Raw genomic sequence first — 14,293 nt, forward strand, 5'->3', positions numbered from 1 at the left:
CTTTATTAAATTGTATTTATGTTGTTTTATCCTATGCTTTATTAAATTGTATTTATGTTGTTTTAACCTATGCTTTATTAAACTGTATTTATGTTGTTTTATCCTATGCTTTATTAAATTGTATTTATGTTCTTTTATCCTATGCTTTATTAAATTGTATTTATGTTGTTTATCCTATGCTTTATTAAATTGTATTTATGTTGTTTTGTCCTATTCTTTATTAAATTGTATTTATGTTGTTTTAGCCCATGCTTTATTAAATTGTATTTATGTTCTTTTATCCTATGCTTTATTAAATTGTATTTATGTTCTTTTATCCTATGCTTTATTAAATTGTATTTATGTTCTTTTATCCTATGCTTTATTAAATTGTATTTATGCTGTTTTATCCTATGCTTTATTAAATTGTATTTATGTTGTTTTATCCTATGCTTTATTAAATTGTGTTTATTTTGTTTTATCCTATGCTTTATTAAATTGTATTTATGTTGTTTTAACCCATGTTTTATTAAATTGTATTTATGTTGTTTTATCCTATGCTTTATTAAATTGTATATATGTTGTTTTATCCTATGCTTTATTAAATTGTATTTATCTTGTTTTGTCCTATGCTTTATTAAATAATATTTATGTTGTTTTAACCTATGCTTTATTAAATTGTATTTATGTTGTTTTATCCTAGGCTTTATTAAATTGTATTTATGTTGTTTTATCCTATACTTTATTAAATTGTATTTATGTTGTTTTATGCTATGCTTTATTAAATTGTATTTATGTTGTTTTAACCTATGCTTTATTAAATTGTATTTATGTTGTTTTAACCTATGCTTTATTAAATTGTATTTATGTTGCTTTATCCGATGCTTTATTAAATTGTATTTATGTTGTTTTATCCTATGCTTTATTAAATTGTATTTATGTTGTTTCGTCCTATGCTTTATTAAATTGTATTTATGTTGTTTTAACCCATGCTTTATTAAATTGTATTTATGTTGTTTTATCCTATGCTTTATTAAATTGTATTTATGTTGTTTTATCCTATGCTTTATTAAATTGTATTTATGTTGTTTTATCCTATGCTTTATTAAGTTGTATTTATGTTGTTTTATCCTATACTTTATTAAATTGTATTTATGTTGTTTTATCCTATGCTTTATTAAATTGTATTTATGTTGTTTTATCCTATGCTTTATTAAATTGTATTTATGTTGTTTTATCCTATGCTTTATTAAATTGTATTTATGTTGTTTTATCCTATGCTTTATTAAATTGTATTTATGTTGTTTTATCCTATGCTTTATTAAGTTGTATTTATGTTGTTTTATCCTATACTTTATTAAATTGTATTCATGTTGTTTTATCTTATGCTTTATTAAATTGTATTTATGTTGTTTTATCCTATGCTTTATTAAATTGTATTTATGTTGTTTTATCCTATGCTTTATTAAATTGTATATATGTTGTTTTATCCTATGCTTTATTAAATTGTATTTATGTTGTTTTGTCCTATGCTTAAATTAAATTTTATTTATGTTGTTTTAACCTATGCTTTATTAAATTGTATTTTTTGTTGTTTTATCCTATGCTTTATTAAATTGTATTTATGTTGTTTTATCCTATGCTTTATTAAATTGTATTTATGTTGTTTTAACCTATGCTTTATTAAACTGTATTTATGTTGTTTTATCCTATGCTTTATTAAATTGTATTTATGTTCTTTTATCCTATGCTTTATTAAATTGTATTTATGTTGTTTATCCTATGCTTTATTAAATTGTATTTATGTTGTTTTGTCCTATGCTTTATTAAATTGTATTTATGTTGTTTTAGCCCATGCTTTATTAAATTGTATTTATGTTGTTTTATCCTATGCTTTATTAAATTGTATTTATGATGTTTTATCCTATGCTTTATTAAATTGTATTTATGTTGTTTTATCCTATGCTTTATTAAATTGTACTTATGTTGTTTTATCCTATGCTTTATTAAATTGTATTTATGTTGCTTTATCCTATGCTTTATTAAACTGCATTTATATTGTTTTATGCTATGCTTTATTAAATTGTATTCATGTTGTTTTATCCTATGCTTTATTAAATTGTATTTATGTTGTTTTATCCTATGCTTTATTAAATTGTATTTATGTTGTTTTATCCTATGCTTTATTAAATTGTATTTATGTTGTTTTATCCTATGCTTTATTAAATTGTGTTTATGTTGTTTTATCCTATGCTTTATTAAATTGTATTTATGTTGTTTTAACCCATGTTTTATTAAATTGTATTTATGTTGTTTTATCCTATGCTTTATTAAATTGTATATATGTTGTTTTATCCTATGCTTTATTAAATTGTATTTATCTTGTTTTGTCCTATGCTTTATTAAATAATATTTATGTTGTTTTAACCTATGCTTTATTAAATTGTATTTATGTTGTTTTATCCTATGCTTTATTAAATTGTATTTATGTTGTTTTATCCTATGCTTTATTAAATTGTATTTATGTTGTTTTATGCTATGCTTTATTAAATTGTATTTATGTTGTTTTAACCTATGCTTTATTAAATTGTATTTATGTTGTTTTAACCTATGCTTTATTAAATTGTATTTATGTTGCTTTAACCTATGTTTATTATATTGTATTTATGTTGTTTTGTCCTATGCTTTATTAAATTGTATTTATGTTGTTTTATCCTATGCTTTATTAAATTGTATTTATATTGTTTTAACTTCTGCTTTATTAAATTGTATTTATGTTGTTTTATCCGATGCTTTATTAAATTGTATTTATGTTGTTTTATCCTATGCTTTATTAAACTGTATTTATGTTGTTTCGTCCTATGCTTTATTAAATTGTATTTATGTTGTTTTAACCCATGCTTTATTAAATTGTATTTATGTTGTTTTATCCTATGCTTTATTAAATTGTATTTATGTTGTTTTATCCTCTGCTTTATTAAATTGTATTTATGTTGTTTTATCCTATGCTTTATTAAGTTGTATTTATGTTGTTTTATCCTATACTTTATTAAATTGTATTTATTTTGTTTTATCCTATGCTTTATTAAATTGTATTTATGTTGTTTTATCCTATGCTTTATTAAATTGTATTTATGTTGTTTTGTCCTATGCTTTATTAAATTGTATTTATGTTGTTTTAACCCATGCTTCATTAAATTATATTTATGTTGTTTTATCTTATCCTTTATTAAATTGTATTTATGTTGTTTTTTCCTATGCTTTATTAAATTGTATTTATGTTGTTTTAACCTATGCTTTATTAAATTGCATTTATGTTGTTTTATCTTATGCTTTATTAAATTGTATTTATGTTGTTTTATCCTATGCTTTATTAAATTGTATTTATGTTGTTTTATCCTATGCTTTATTAAATTGTATATATGTTGTTTTAACCTATGCTTTATTAAACTGTATTTTTGTTGTTTTATCCTATGCTTTATTAAGTTGTATTTATGTTGTTTTATCCTATACTTTATTAAATTGTATTTATGTTGTTTTATCCTATGCTTTATTAAGTTGTATTTATGTTGTTTTATGCTATACTTTATTAAATTGTATTTATGTTGTTTTAACCCATGCTTCATTAAATTATATTTATGTTGTTTTATCTTATCCTTTATTAAATTGTATTTATGTTGTTTTTTCCTATGCTTTATTAAATTGTATTTATGTTGTTTTAACCTATGCTTTATTAAATTGCATTTATGTTGTTTTATCTTATGCTTTATTAAATTGTATTTATGTTGTTTTATCCTATGCTTTATTAAATTGTATTTATGTTGTTTTATCCTATGCTTTATTAAATTGTATATATGTTGTTTTAACCTATGCTTTATTAAACTGTATTTTTGTTGTTTTATCCTATGCTTTATTAAGTTGTATTTATGTTGTTTTATCCTATACTTTATTAAATTGTATTTATGTTGTTTTATCCTATGCTTTATTAAGTTGTATTTATGTTGTTTTATGCTATACTTTATTAAATTGTATTTATGTTGTTTTATCCGATGCTTTATTAAATTGTATTTATGTTGTTTTATCCTATGCTTTATTAAATTGTATTTATGTTGTTTCGTCCTATGCTTTATTAAATTGTATTTATGTTGTTTTAACCCATGCTTTATTAAATTGTATTTATGTTGTTTTATCCTATGCTTTATTAAATTGTATTTATGTTGTTTTATCCTATGCTTTATTAAATTGTATTTATGTTGTTTTATCCTATGCTTTATTAAGTTGTATTTATGTTGTTTTATCCTATACTTTATTAAATTGTATTTATGTTGTTTTATCCTATGCTTTATTAAATTGTATTTATGTTGTTTTATCCTATGCTTTATTAAATTGTATTTATGTTGTTTTATCCTATGCTTTATTAAATTGTATTTATGTTGTATTATCCTATGCTTTATTAAATTGTATTTATGTTGTTTTATCCTATGCTTTATTAAGTTGTATTTATGTTGTTTTATCCTATACTTTATTAAATTGTATTTATGTTGTTTTATCTTATGCTTTATTAAATTGTATTTATGTTGTTTTATCCTATGCTTTATTAAATTGTATATATGTTGTTTTATCCTATGCTTTATTAAATTGTATTTATGTTGTTTTGTCCTATGCTTAAATTAAATTTTATTTATGTTGTTTTAACCTATGCTTTATTAAATTGTATTTTTTGTTGTTTTATCCTATGCTTTATTAAATTGTATTTATGTTGTTTTATCCTATGCTTTATTAAATTGTATTTATGTTGTTTTAACCTATGCTTTATTAAACTGTATTTATGTTGTTTTATCCTATGCTTTATTAAATTGTATTTATGTTCTTTTATCCTATGCTTTATTAAATTGTATTTATGTTGTTTATCCTATGCTTTATTAAATTGTATTTATGTTGTTTTGTCCTATGCTTTATTAAATTGTATTTATGTTGTTTTAGCCCATGCTTTATTAAATTGTATTTATGTTGTTTTATCCTATGCTTTATTAAATTGTATTTATGATGTTTTATCCTATGCTTTATTAAATTGTATTTATGTTGTTTTATCCTATGCTTTATTAAATTGTACTTATGTTGTTTTATCCTATGTTTTATTAAATTGTATTTATGTTGCTTTATCCTATGCTTTATTAAACTGCATTTATATTGTTTTATGCTATGCTTTATTAAATTGTATTCATGTTGTTTTATCCTATGCTTTATTAAATTGTATTTATGTTGTTTTATCCTATGCTTTATTAAGTTGTATTTATGTTGTTTTATCCTATACTTTATTAAATTGTATTTATGTTGTTTTATCCTATGCTTTATTAAATTGTATTTATGTTGTTTTATCCTATGCTTTATTAAATTGTATTTATGTTGTTTTATCCTATGCTTTATTAAGTTGTATTTATGTTGTTTTATCCTATACTTTATTAAATTGTATTTATGTTGTTTTATCCTATGCTTTATTAAATTGTATTTATGTTGTTTTATCCTATGCTTTATTAAATTGTATTTATGTTGTTTTATCCTATGCTTTATTAAATTGTATTTATGTTGTTTTATCCTATGCTTTATTAAATTGTATTTATGTTGTTTTATCCTATGCTTTATTAAGTTGTATTTATGTTGTTTTATCCTATACTTTATTAAATTGTATTTATGTTGTTTTATCTTATGCTTTATTAAATTGTATTTATGTTGTTTTATCCTATGCTTTATTAAATTGTATATATGTTGTTTTATCCTATGCTTTATTAAATTGTATTTATGTTGTTTTGTCCTATGCTTAAATTAAATTTTATTTATGTTGTTTTAACCTATGCTTTATTAAATTGTATTTTTTGTTGTTTTATCCTATGCTTTATTAAATTGTATTTATGTTGTTTTATCCTATGCTTTATTAAATTGTATTTATGTTGTTTTAACCTATGCTTTATTAAACTGTATTTATGTTGTTTTATCCTATGCTTTATTAAATTGTATTTATGTTCTTTTATCCTATGCTTTATTAAATTGTATTTATGTTGTTTATCCTATGCTTTATTAAATTGTATTTATGTTGTTTTGTCCTATGCTTTATTAAATTGTATTTATGTTGTTTTAGCCCATGCTTTATTAAATTGTATTTATGTTGTTTTATCCTATGATTTATTAAATTGTATTTATGATGTTTTATCCTATGCTTTATTAAATTGTATTTATGTTGTTTTATCCTATGCTTTATTAAATTGTACTTATGTTGTTTTATCCTATGCTTTATTAAATTGTATTTATGTTGCTTTATCCTATGCTTTATTAAACTGCATTTATATTGTTTTATGCTATGCTTTATTAAATTGTATTCATGTTGTTTTATCCTATGCTTTATTAAATTGTATTTATGTTGTTTTATCCTATGCTTTATTAAATTGTATATATGTTGTTTTATCCTATGCTTTATTAAATTGTATTTATCTTGTTTTGTCCTATGCTTTATTAAATAATATTTATGTTGTTTTAACCTATGCTTTATTAAATTGTATTTATGTTGTTTTATCCTATGCTTTATTAAATTGTATTTATGTTGTTTTATCCTATGCTTTATTAAATTGTATTTATGTTGTTTTGTCCCATGCTTTATTAAATTGTATTTATGTTGTTTTAACCCATGCTTCATTAAATTATATTTATGTTGTTTTATCTTATGCTTTATTAAATTGTATTTATGTTGTTTTTTCCTATGCTTTATTAAATTATATTTATGTTGTTTTAACCTATGCTTTATTAAATTGCATTTATGTTGTTTTATCTTATGCTTTATTAAATTGTATTTATGTTGTTTTATCCTATGCTTTATTAAATTGTATATATGTTGTTTTATCCTATGCTTTATTAAATTGTATATATGTTGTTTTATCCTATGCTTTATTAAATTGTATTTATGTTGTTTTGTCCTATGCTTAAATTAAATTTTATTTATGTTGTTTTAACCTATGCTTTATTAAATTGTATTTTTTGTTGTTTTATCCTATGCTTTATTAAATTGTATTTATGTTGTTTTATCCTATGCTTTATTAAATTGTATTTATGTTGTTTTAACCTATGCTTTATTAAACTGTATTTATGTTGTTTTATCCTATGCTTTATTAAATTGTATTTATGTTCTTTTATCCTATGCTTTATTAAATTGTATTTATGTTGTTTATCCTATGCTTTATTAAATTGTATTTATGTTGTTTTGTCCTATTCTTTATTAAATTGTATTTATGTTGTTTTAGCCCATGCTTTATTAAATTGTATTTATGTTGTTTTATCCTATGCTTTATTAAATTGTATTTATGATGTTTTATCCTATGCTTTATTAAATTGTATTTATGTTGTTTTATCCTATGCTTTATTAAATTGTACTTATGTTGTTTTATCCTATGCTTTATTAAATTGTATTTATGTTGCTTTATCCTATGCTTTATTAAACTGCATTTATATTGTTTTATGCTATGCTTTATTAAATTGTATTCATGTTGTTTTATCCTATGCTTTATTAAATTGTATTTATGTTGTTTTATCCTATGCTTTATTAAATTGTATTTATGTTGTTTTATCCTATGCTTTATTAAATTGTATTTATGCTGTTTTATCCTATGCTTTATTAAATTGTATTTATGTTGTTTTATCCTATGCTTTATTAAATTGTGTTTATTTTGTTTTATCCTATGCTTTATTAAATTGTATTTATGTTGTTTTATCCTATGCTTTATTAAATTGTATTTATCTTGTTTTGTCCTATGCTTTATTAAATAATATTTATGTTGTTTTAACCTATGCTTTATTAAATTGTATTTATGTTGTTTTATCCTAGGCTTTATTAAATTGTATTTATGTTGTTTTATCCTATACTTTATTAAATTGTATTTATGTTGTTTTATGCTATGCTTTATTAAATTGTATTTATGTTGTTTTAACCTATGCTTTATTAAATTGTATTTATGTTGTTTTAACCTATGCTTTATTAAATTGTATTTATGTTGCTTTATCCGATGCTTTATTAAATTGTATTTATGTTGTTTTATCCTATGCTTTATTAAATTGTATTTATGTTGTTTCGTCCTATGCTTTATTAAATTGTATTTATGTTGTTTTAACCCATGCTTTATTAAATTGTATTTATGTTGTTTTATCCTATGCTTTATTAAATTGTATTTATGTTGTTTTATCCTATGCTTTATTAAATTGTATTTATGTTGTTTTATCCTATGCTTTATTAAGTTGTATTTATGTTGTTTTATCCTATACTTTATTAAATTGTATTTATGTTGTTTTATCCTATGCTTTATTAAATTGTATTTATGTTGTTTTATCCTATGCTTTATTAAATTGTATTTATGTTGTTTTATCCTATGCTTTATTAAGTTGTATTTATGTTGTTTTATCCTATACTTTATTAAATTGTATTTATGTTGTTTTATCTTATGCTTTATTAAATTGTATTTATGTTGTTTTATCCTATGCTTTATTAAATTGTATTTATGTTGTTTTATCCTATGCTTTATTAAATTGTATATATGTTGTTTTATCCTATGCTTTATTAAATTGTATTTATGTTGTTTTGTCCTATGCTTAAATTAAATTTTATTTATGTTGTTTTAACCTATGCTTTATTAAATTGTATTTTTTGTTGTTTTATCCTATGCTTTATTAAATTGTATTTATGTTGTTTTATCCTATGCTTTATTAAATTGTATTTATGTTGTTTTAACCTATGCTTTATTAAACTGTATTTATGTTGTTTTATCCTATGCTTTATTAAATTGTATTTATGTTCTTTTATCCTATGCTTTATTAAATTGTATTTATGTTGTTTATCCTATGCTTTATTAAATTGTATTTATGTTGTTTTGTCCTATGCTTTATTAAATTGTATTTATGTTGTTTTAGCCCATGCTTTATTAAATTGTATTTATGTTGTTTTATCCTATGCTTTATTAAATTGTATTTATGATGTTTTATCCTATGCTTTATTAAATTGTATTTATGTTGTTTTATCCTATGCTTTATTAAATTGTACTTATGTTGTTTTATCCTATGCTTTATTAAATTGTATTTATGTTGCTTTATCCTATGCTTTATTAAACTGCATTTATATTGTTTTATGCTATGCTTTATTAAATTGTATTCATGTTGTTTTATCCTATGCTTTATTAAATTGTATTTATGTTGTTTTATCCTATGCTTTATTAAATTGTATTTATGTTGTTTTATCCTATGCTTTATTAAATTGTATTTATGTTGTTTTATCCTATGCTTTATTAAATTGTGTTTATGTTGTTTTATCCTATGCTTTATTAAATTGTATTTATGTTGTTTTAACCCATGTTTTATTAAATTGTATTTATGTTGTTTTATCCTATGCTTTATTAAATTGTATATATGTTGTTTTATCCTATGCTTTATTAAATTGTATTTATCTTGTTTTGTCCTATGCTTTATTAAATAATATTTATGTTGTTTTAACCTATGCTTTATTAAATTGTATTTATGTTGTTTTATCCTATGCTTTATTAAATTGTATTTATGTTGTTTTATCCTATGCTTTATTAAATTGTATTTATGTTGTTTTATGCTATGCTTTATTAAATTGTATTTATGTTGTTTTAACCTATGCTTTATTAAATTGTATTTATGTTGTTTTAACCTATGCTTTATTAAATTGTATTTATGTTGCTTTAACCTATGTTTATTATATTGTATTTATGTTGTTTTGTCCTATGCTTTATTAAATTGTATTTATGTTGTTTTATCCTATGCTTTATTAAATTGTATTTATATTGTTTTAACTTCTGCTTTATTAAATTGTATTTATGTTGTTTTATCCGATGCTTTATTAAATTGTATTTATGTTGTTTTATCCTATGCTTTATTAAACTGTATTTATGTTGTTTCGTCCTATGCTTTATTAAATTGTATTTATGTTGTTTTAACCCATGCTTTATTAAATTGTATTTATGTTGTTTTATCCTATGCTTTATTAAATTGTATTTATGTTGTTTTATCCTCTGCTTTATTAAATTGTATTTATGTTGTTTTATCCTATGCTTTATTAAGTTGTATTTATGTTGTTTTATCCTATACTTTATTAAATTGTATTTATTTTGTTTTATCCTATGCTTTATTAAATTGTATTTATGTTGTTTTATCCTATGCTTTATTAAATTGTATTTATGTTGTTTTGTCCTATGCTTTATTAAATTGTATTTATGTTGTTTTAACCCATGCTTCATTAAATTATATTTATGTTGTTTTATCTTATCCTTTATTAAATTGTATTTATGTTGTTTTTTCCTATGCTTTATTAAATTGTATTTATGTTGTTTTAACCTATGCTTTATTAAATTGCATTTATGTTGTTTTATCTTATGCTTTATTAAATTGTATTTATGTTGTTTTATCCTATGCTTTATTAAATTGTATTTATGTTGTTTTATCCTATGCTTTATTAAATTGTATATATGTTGTTTTAACCTATGCTTTATTAAACTGTATTTTTGTTGTTTTATCCTATGCTTTATTAAGTTGTATTTATGTTGTTTTATCCTATACTTTATTAAATTGTATTTATGTTGTTTTATCCTATGCTTTATTAAGTTGTATTTATGTTGTTTTATGCTATACTTTATTAAATTGTATTTATGTTGTTTTATCCGATGCTTTATTAAATTGTATTTATGTTGTTTTATCCTATGCTTTATTAAATTGTATTTATGTTGTTTCGTCCTATGCTTTATTAAATTGTATTTATGTTGTTTTAACCCATGCTTTATTAAATTGTATTTATGTTGTTTTATCCTATGCTTTATTAAATTGTATTTATGTTGTTTTATCCTATGCTTTATTAAATTGTATTTATGTTGTTTTATCCTATGCTTTATTAAGTTGTATTTATGTTGTTTTATCCTATACTTTATTAAATTGTATTTATGTTGTTTTATCCTATGCTTTATTAAATTGTATTTATGTTGTTTTATCCTATGCTTTATTAAATTGTATTTATGTTGTTTTATCCTATGCTTTATTAAATTGTATTTATGTTGTTTTATCCTATGCTTTATTAAATTGTATTTATGTTGTTTTATCCTATGCTTTATTAAGTTGTATTTATGTTGTTTTATCCTATACTTTATTAAATTGTATTTATGTTGTTTTATCTTATGCTTTATTAAATTGTATTTATGTTGTTTTATCCTATGCTTTATTAAATTGTATATATGTTGTTTTATCCTATGCTTTATTAAATTGTATTTATGTTGTTTTGTCCTATGCTTAAATTAAATTTTATTTATGTTGTTTTAACCTATGCTTTATTAAATTGTATTTTTTGTTGTTTTATCCTATGCTTTATTAAATTGTATTTATGTTGTTTTATCCTATGCTTTATTAAATTGTATTTATGTTGTTTTAACCTATGCTTTATTAAACTGTATTTATGTTGTTTTATCCTATGCTTTATTAAATTGTATTTATGTTCTTTTATCCTATGCTTTATTAAATTGTATTTATGTTGTTTATCCTATGCTTTATTAAATTGTATTTATGTTGTTTTGTCCTATGCTTTATTAAATTGTATTTATGTTGTTTTAGCCCATGCTTTATTAAATTGTATTTATGTTGTTTTATCCTATGCTTTATTAAATTGTATTTATGATGTTTTATCCTATGCTTTATTAAATTGTATTTATGTTGTTTTATCCTATGCTTTATTAAATTGTACTTATGTTGTTTTATCCTATGCTTTATTAAATTGTATTTATGTTGCTTTATCCTATGCTTTATTAAACTGCATTTATATTGTTTTATGCTATGCTTTATTAAATTGTATTCATGTTGTTTTATCCTATGCTTTATTAAATTGTATTTATGTTGTTTTATCCTATGCTTTATTAAGTTGTATTTATGTTGTTTTATCCTATACTTTATTAAATTGTATTTATGTTGTTTTATCCTATGCTTTATTAAATTGTATTTATGTTGTTTTATCCTATGCTTTATTAAATTGTATTTATGTTGTTTTATCCTATGCTTTATTAAGTTGTATTTATGTTGTTTTATCCTATACTTTATTAAATTGTATTTATGTTGTTTTATCCTATGCTTTATTAAATTGTATTTATGTTGTTTTATCCTATGCTTTATTAAATTGTATTTATGTTGTTTTATCCTATGCTTTATTAAATTGTATTTATGTTGTTTTATCCTATGCTTTATTAAATTGTATTTATGTTGTTTTATCCTATGCTTTATTAAGTTGTATTTATGTTGTTTTATCCTATACTTTATTAAATTGTATTTATGTTGTTTTATCTTATGCTTTATTAAATTGTATTTATGTTGTTTTATCCTATGCTTTATTAAATTGTATATATGTTGTTTTATCCTATGCTTTATTAAATTGTATTTATGTTGTTTTGTCCTATGCTTAAATTAAATTTTATTTATGTTGTTTTAACCTATGCTTTATTAAATTGTATTTTTTGTTGTTTTATCCTATGCTTTATTAAATTGTATTTATGTTGTTTTATCCTATGCTTTATTAAATTGTATTTATGTTGTTTTAACCTATGCTTTATTAAACTGTATTTATGTTGTTTTATCCTATGCTTTATTAAATTGTATTTATGTTCTTTTATCCTATGCTTTATTAAATTGTATTTATGTTGTTTATCCTATGCTTTATTAAATTGTATTTATGTTGTTTTGTCCTATGCTTTATTAAATTGTATTTATGTTGTTTTAGCCCATGCTTTATTAAATTGTATTTATGTTGTTTTATCCTATGATTTATTAAATTGTATTTATGATGTTTTATCCTATGCTTTATTAAATTGTATTTATGTTGTTTTATCCTATGCTTTATTAAATTGTACTTATGTTGTTTTATCCTATGCTTTATTAAATTGTATTTATGTTGCTTTATCCTATGCTTTATTAAACTGCATTTATATTGTTTTATGCTATGCTTTATTAAATTGTATTCATGTTGTTTTATCCTATGCTTTATTAAATTGTATTTATGTTGTTTTATCCTATGCTTTATTAAGTTGTATTTATGTTGTTTTATCCTATACTTTATTATATTGTATTTATGTTGTTTTATCCTATGCTTTATTAAATTGTATTTATGTTGTTTTATCCTATGCTTTATTAAATTGTATTTATGTTGTTTTATCCTATGCTTTATTAAGTTGTATTTATGTTGTTTTATCCTATACTTTATTAAATTGTATTTATGTTGTTTTATCCTATGCTTTATTAAATTGTATTTATGTTGTTTTATCCTATGCTTTATTAAATTGTATTTATGTTGTTTTATCCTATGCTTTATTAAATTGTATTTATGTTGTTTTATCATATGCTTTATTAAATTGTATTTATGTTGTTTTATCCTATGCTTTATTAAGTTGTATTTATGTTGTTTTATCCTATACTTTATTAAATTGCATTTATGTTGTTTTATCTTATGCTTTATTAAATTGTATTTATGTTGTTTTATCCTATGCTTTATTAAATTGTATATATGTTGTTTTATCCTATGCTTTATTAAATTGTATTTATGTTGTTTTGTCCTATGCTTAAATTAAATTTTATTTATGTTGTTTTAACCTATGCTTTATTAAATTGTATTTTTTGTTGTTTTATCCTATGCTTTATTAAATTGTATTTATGTTGTTTTATCCTATGCTTTATTAAATTGTATTTATGTTGTTTTAACCTATGCTTTATTAAACTGTATTTATGTTGTTTTATCCTATGCTTTATTAAATTGTATTTATGTTCTTTTATCCTATGCTTTATTAAATTGTATTTATGTTGTTTATCCTATGCTTTATTAAATTGTATTTATGTTGTTTTGTCCTATGCTTTATTAAATTGTATTTATGTTGTTTTAGCCCATGCTTTATTAAATTGTATTTATGTTGTTTTATCCTATGCTTTATTAAATTGTATTTATGATGTTTTATCCTATGCTTTATTAAATTGTATTTATGTTGTTTTATCCTATGCTTTATTAAATTGTACTTATGTTGTTTTATCCTATGCTTTATTAAATTGTATTTATGTTGCTTTATCCTATGCTTTATTAAACTGCATTTATATTGTTTTATGCTATGCTTTATTAAATTGTATTCATGTTGTTTTATCCTATGCTTTATTAAATTGTATTTATGTTGTTTTATCCTATGCTTTATTAAATTGTATTTATGTTGTTTTATCCTATGCTTTATTAAATTGTATTTATGTTGTTTTATCC

This window comes from Phyllobates terribilis, unplaced genomic scaffold, assembly GCF_046119375.1.
Source record: "Phyllobates terribilis strain yellow unplaced genomic scaffold, ASM4611937v1 Scaffold_23__1_contigs__length_19252631, whole genome shotgun sequence".
Classification (NCBI taxonomy): Eukaryota; Metazoa; Chordata; class Amphibia; order Anura; family Dendrobatidae; genus Phyllobates; species Phyllobates terribilis.